This window comes from Mandrillus leucophaeus, unplaced genomic scaffold (assembly GCF_000951045.1).
Source record: "Mandrillus leucophaeus isolate KB7577 unplaced genomic scaffold, Mleu.le_1.0 Scaffold208, whole genome shotgun sequence".
Lineage (NCBI taxonomy): Eukaryota > Metazoa > Chordata > Mammalia > Primates > Cercopithecidae > Mandrillus > Mandrillus leucophaeus.
The window spans coordinates 2,821,129-2,827,356 of record NW_012102121.1 but is presented as its reverse complement, the minus strand read 5'-3'; the positions used below and the strand labels follow the sequence as shown (position 1 = coordinate 2,827,356).

At 53.4% G+C, this 6,228-nt stretch overlaps 1 protein-coding gene across 2 annotated transcripts in view; it reads left to right on the top strand.

Moving 5' to 3' along the window:
* The first annotated feature begins 1,888 nt into the window (after positions 1–1,888).
* Positions 1,889–6,228, top strand: part of FAM214B (family with sequence similarity 214, member B) — a 12,131-nt gene continuing 7,791 nt past the window's right edge. The window contains exon 1 of one of the 2 annotated variants that reach the window (XM_011980104.1): positions 1,889–2,199. The gene's annotated coding sequence lies outside the window, so the exon portion shown is untranslated. The remainder of the gene's footprint in view (positions 2,200–6,228) is intronic. The other variant, XM_011980105.1, reaches the window with a different exon arrangement.

Here is a 6,228-nt window from a genome sequence, read left to right as displayed (position 1 = left end):
TTGAAGAAGTTTAGATGACTTCAAACTCTGTGCTTTTCCCACTACACAAAACCTTTCTTAGTTTACCCTTCTGGGATTATGTAGGCATTTGTATCACTGTCTAAACAATACGTTCCTTATGGGCAGAGAAAATACTTTGTTCTTTCTTTTTTTTGCGCCTTCCACACCATTGACGTTGAGTAAACCAGTTTAAGTTAACTACTGGCATAAAGTCACAGAGCCTTGAGAATCTTTGTCCACCAGGCTGGAGTGCGATGGTGCGATCTCAGCTCACTGCAGCCTCTGCCTCCTGGATTCAAACGATTCTCCTGCCTTGGCCCCCCCCCCCTCCCCCCGCCAGAGTAGCTGGGATTACAGGCGCCTGTAATTTGGCGGGTGCTGTGGCTCACGCCAGTAATCCCAGCACTTTGGGCACCGAGGAGGGTGGATCGCTTGAGATCAGGAGTTTGAGACCAGCCTGGCCAACATGGTGAAACCTGTCTCTACCAAAAATACGAAAATTATTCCAGCCTAGTGGCGCACGACTGTAATCCCAGCTACTCCGAAGGCTGAGGCAGGAAAATTGCTTGAACTCAGTAGGCGGAGGCTGCAGTGACCGAGATCGCACCACTGCACTCCAGTTTGGGCGAAAGAGCGAGACGCGGTCTCAAAACAAATAAAAAAGAATGTGACTTTTGGAGAACTTGATCAAATCAGACCCAAACGGTCTGCTCCTCAGAGAGGCCACAGATTGGCGCTGAGCTGGGCTCTCTCAGTTCTGCAAGTGTCCTGTACTGCCATCTACCGGTGTCTGGAAAGCGTCGCCCTCCCTTATTGTATCTCATGGGGAGAGGCTGGAGAGAAGAGACTCAAGCACCACTTAAATTGCAGAACATATGTAACTGTACTGCAGTTCATTCGACACCTGTACAAGGGAAAGGCCTCACTTTTCTCCAGCAATTGCAGGCCATCCTAACTCCATATTAACACTCATCTCGTAAAATTCACAGATCTCCTCGCTGACCTGCCTCAATAGGTACAGATCTGACTCCATACCAACACTCATCTCGTAAAATTCACAGATCTCCTCGCTGACGTGCCTCAATAGGTACAGATCTGACTCCTACTGTCCATCCCAGAACCCACACCCGCCTGCACAGCGTAGGCTTCAGAAACTGCTCAACCTCGCAAACTTGAACCCCACCGCCCAGATTCCCTTATTTTCACAGACCCCTGAGATTCCTTGCACTACCTTGCAAACCCTACGGACCTCCCCTATTAGTGCAAATGCATGCGCCAACCCAGACATCACTACAAAGAGGCTCGAGTTTCGCAGGCAGCTCACACCGGCGCGAAAGCAGCGAGAGAGCCCCAACCCGGCTCAGAGCCCTCAGGCTTGTGGCTTTGGCCCTGGCTCCGGCTTCCCACCCCTCCCTGATCCGCTCCGCTCAGGCTAGCAGCCTGTCGACCGAAGCCCCGCCCCTCTAGACCTGTCATCACAGAAGCCGCACGTGGCCGGGGTGGGACCTCAGGCGACCTGCGGCCATCACTTTGTCTCCTCCGTCATCCATTGGGGCTGCCACCGCCAATCAGAGCCAGCGGATCCTGGTTGGATCGCGACCGCCCGGGTGAGGCGTGAGGGAGAAGGGGCGGAAGGAGGAGAGGCTCTGAGATGGGAGGGGGATCGTGGTGGAAGGGGGCCTGGCGCGACTTCTGCCAGGCTGGAATCCGAGGGGGCGGGTCCCGGTGAAAGGCGGAGAGACCAAGAGGAGGCGGGGATCGCGGGTGGGGCCTGGGAAAAGCTGAGGATCCTGGGGAAATGCAAAGAAAACGCGAACGAGGCGCGGGGACAGAAGGGGGCGGGGCCCGGGCTACAGGGGAGGAGCTCGAGAAATTAAACGAGGAAAGGGACAAGTCCGGAGAAGGTGGAAGGTGGGACAAGGGAGACGGTGGGCCTGGGCGTTGCGGGGGCGGGGCTCGAACCGAAGGGGCGAGGTTTGCAGACCGAGACTACAGATAGGACTGCTCAGTAACTGCCCCAACCACTACCACCTACCCGAGTGCAACGGGATCCACGGAACTACAGGTGTGGGGCGGGGTGAGCGTAGAAGAAGGGACGCGGATGGGGGTGCGCTTTGCAGACAATCTGGAGACTGCTGTATGTTGAGGGAAGACACGGAGTCGAGGGAGCAGTTGGGGACTCAATGTGTGGGCAACAAGGTGCATTCTCTAGGGGCCTCAATGGGGGAAGGGCGGGAGCGCTTTGTTGTGGGTGGGGGGGTGTTGCGAGGTACACCCTGAGGGGGCTGTGTCGCTGTCTGATGTGGGGGGTTGGAGGAGGTACATGAGGGGGAGGGGACTTGGAGGCGCTTTGACGGAAGGGGGACTGTTTAATGGAGAAGGGCTGGTGGTCCAGAGTGTAGCGGTGTCGGAGGGTCTGTGGGCACTATCTAGGGGAAGGGGTTGTAGGCCCCAGTTGAGGCGGGAGAACAGAACCCCCAGTACTTTGAGAAAGTAACAGTTTAGGGCATTGTAGTAACTCCAGGAAGATATTGTGTTCTGGGTTCTAGGAGCAAGGGTGATGGAGTTAGTTGGGTGAAGAGGCCAATCTGTTGCACTCCTGTCTGCTCAGCTTTTAACTTCACCTCCTGGCCTGAGCACTCAGAGAGGAGTCGGACCCTGCTTGTCACCAGGGCTTGTGTGACTGTCTCCTCAGTCTCTTTTGGATCTGTCCAGCTGAGACTGGGGTTTCTTCCCCTAGCTGATGTCCCGGGGGACCCTTCCCCCACTGGGTTCCTGTCAACCCCCCATCCTAGTTCCTGTTCCTCCCAGAGCCAGCCTTGTCTCTGTCTCCCCCTCCCCCTCCCTGCCCTGCCCTTACGCTCTGGGTGTGCTCATTTCCCACTTCCTTCCTTGCCCCAGGGCCTGGCCTGGCCCTTGCCCATCCAGGAGCCATGCCCTGCCCGGGACTTTGTGCTCAATGACCAGAGACCATGGTAACCAGCAGCAGGGCTCAGACCCCACCCCCACCACTACCACCCAGGTCTCGCATAGACCCCCAAGTGACTGGTAGCCACATTTAACCACTTGACACAAACTGATTTTCCCCACCCTTGTCCTTCCCCTGGGTGGGGAACCCTAGGGCTTCTGTGGGAGGGGGGAAGTGGTGAGGAGTATTGAGGATCTTCCGTCTGTTTTGAGAGGTGGGCTATGACTGTAAGGTGAACCCAGTAAGGGTTGTGAGGTTCCGGCCTCAGGGAAGGAAGAGGGAGTAGCTCCCCACACTCCAGGCTTGGAAGCACTATCAGAACCGAGACTAGGACCTAGTTCTCTTGAGGGCTCCTCTGCTTCCCTGAGGGGATTTGATGGAGTGCTAGAGTTCCTTTTGCCCCTAGGCTGGCTGGGAGAGGGTGGGAAAGGCTTGAGTTCCACACAGTGGCTGAATGAGTGTGACAGTGTTGCTAAAAGGGGCCCCAAGCCAGCCTCCTCACACAACCACCCAGGAGCTGAGAGACTGGCTGGGGAGGGGGGGGATTGTGCTGAGGACAGACAAAGCCCTGGGGTAGGGTGGGGTAAAAAAGGGCAGGCTGAAGCCTTTTGAGGAGGAGCTGATTGCTATGGCAACACTGCTTCCCAGACAGTCTCTCAGAGAGGGCGGGCCTAGGGCAGACTCTCTCTAGCTTCCTCAGGACTGGGGTGGTTTGTGTGAGTGGGTGGGGCATGAAGAGAAAGGGCATCAGTTTGCTGTGCTGAGACTGGAGGATATAGCCTTTCTGCTTTGGTACAAGGCAGCAGGGCGTTCGAATGCCTGGAGCTATCCTCTGATATGGATATGAGTGAACAACAGTCATTAGAATTATAGAGCTGCAGAGGCCCTCAGCAGTCATTGTTTATACAAACCCCTTATTTTACAGTTTTGGAAATTTATGGCTAAAGAGACTGATTCCCCAGATGTCACAGTGAAAGGGCAGAAGATAGGATCCAGATTGCCTGATTCCTGTTCACTCAGCCCAGGGCCTGTTGTTTTCTTCAGTCAATGTTTATTGAACATTGCCAGGGACTCATGTTGGCTCTGTGAATATGAGCACAAATGAAACAAAGTTGCTGCTCTCATGGAGCTTCCATTCTAATAAGGGGAGAAAGAAATTATATAGGGGGAGGGAGAAGTCAGGTAGTGATAACTGCTATTAAAAAAAAAAAGAAAAAGGCATGGTAAATTTAGGGCAGGAAGGTAAGGCCTCTTTTTTTTTTTTTTTTTGAGAGACAGTCTCAGTCTGTCGCCCAGGCTGGAGTACAGTGGCATGATCTCAGCTCACTGCAACCTCCGCCTCCTGGGTTCAAGCGATTCTCCTGCCTCAGCCTCCTGAGTAGCTGGGATTACAGTTGCGCGCCACCACACCCAGCTAATTTTTGTATTTTTAGTAGACATGGGGTTTCACCATGTTAGTCAGACTGGTCTCGAACTCCTGACTTTGTGATCTACCCACCTTGGCCTCCCAAAGTGCTGGGATTACAGGCATGAGCCACCGTGCCCAGTAGTAAGGCCTCTTGGTTGTACCCTGCTGCTTTCCCAGGGTATATTGAGGCCTGGAACATCTTTGATCCTTCACCCTGAACTATTGTCCTCTGACCTTTGTAGGTAACTAAGGCCTGGCCTATGGTAGTGGCAGAAAGATAGGATAAGGTGGGGTTGCTAAGGGATATTTTTTTTCCTACAGTGTTCTATGTCTCTGTTTTCCTAGTAAGTTTTTATTAAGGCAAGTAGGCTCTTACATTGATACACTGTAATTTTGACAAGGGCATTGAAAATTTCCTTAATCCTGTTCCTTACACTAGGGAACCAGCAAGGAAGTCAGTCCTCTTGAAAAAGGTGGTCCAGGGTGAGGTAAAGAGAAGGGAGCTTAGAGGGACTGTTACTTGCTTGTGTCTCCTAAGTCTAGGAATGAGGGACTAGGGGGAAGAGGAAGGAGCCTCTTTTTACCATCTAGTGATAGAATCTCAGGACCCTGGGGGGTCCACAACACAGGCAAGGCAGAAACAAGGACCTTGGGCTCTCTGTAGCCTCTGAACTGCAGAAGAATGGACTTTCCCTCTTTGGCTCTGATGTTTGCCTCCTACTTCTGTGAAGGACCGGGAGAAAAAGCTTCCTAAGACCCAAACTGTCTGACTTGCTGACAAGTGCAGAGGGCAGGGGAGACAGGACTATTGATTTTCTTAGGTTGCCTCTAGAGTACCCTCTAGAAAGTGTCTTCGAATGCTCAATCCTTGCAAAGCTTTCCATCCTGGTCATTTAAAGAGTAGGAGGACAAGGGTTAGGGATGCTGGTTCTGCTGCCATTTGATTTGACTGGGTCTGAACTGGGCTGGGGCCCAGTGACTCAGTGGGAGGGTGGATAGTTTTGAGGGAGCTGTGAGTCATGGGGTTAAGCTCCATCACAAAAGTTGGGCTCATTTCCCACATTCTGGGCAGAAGCCCTCCTATCCCACTTCCCTGTGTGCTCTGTCTCTTTGAACATGGGCCTGTGAGTAGAAAGAGTGCTAGCAGAAGGGATGGGGCAGCCTGATCTCAGAAAGGGAGTTTACAGGCACAAAGAATAATGTCCCTGAAATTAAAATGTATCCCTATCTTAGGAATCCGGGGGCTCCTCTAAAGAAGGCAAAAGAACATCAATTTAAGAGTAAGAGTGGGAAAAATACCACTTCTTAGCATGGAAGGAGATAGGGTCCCACCTCAGGCCTTTTTCTTCTCTAGCATGAAGGAAGCTTCCTGGGCTTCACCAGTTCTCCAGCTCTTAAGCTCTGGTTTGGAAGGTGGGAAAAGACAAATGGGAGTGAGGATATTTGGGGTCTGAGGTCTGGTATAGACAGCAGGCAGACTTTGAGGGTTGTCAAACTGTGTCTTTAAAGCCCTCGGGCTTCCTATTAATCGGCCTGGAAGGAGGAAGGGCGGGGGAGTAGGGTGGAGCGGTGAGATGTGGGAGGCCTACGCCTTTGAAAGGGTTAAATGGCAGGGCAGGGTGTTGCTTTGGACTCCAGCAGCTGACGGGTTAAAGAGACAGGCGGAGCGACCTTGGGTAGGCCTACCCCCTTGTGGACCAATAGGCGTGTGCCTCTTGGAGGGGGCGTGCCTCGCACTTGAGGTCGCGAGGAGGCTGGCTTCCTATAGACCAATGAGCATGGTCGCTTTCCAGGGAGGGCGTAGCCTAAGGGGGGCGTGGCGGCCGTGGCTGCCGCGGCGCGGGTGGTGGGG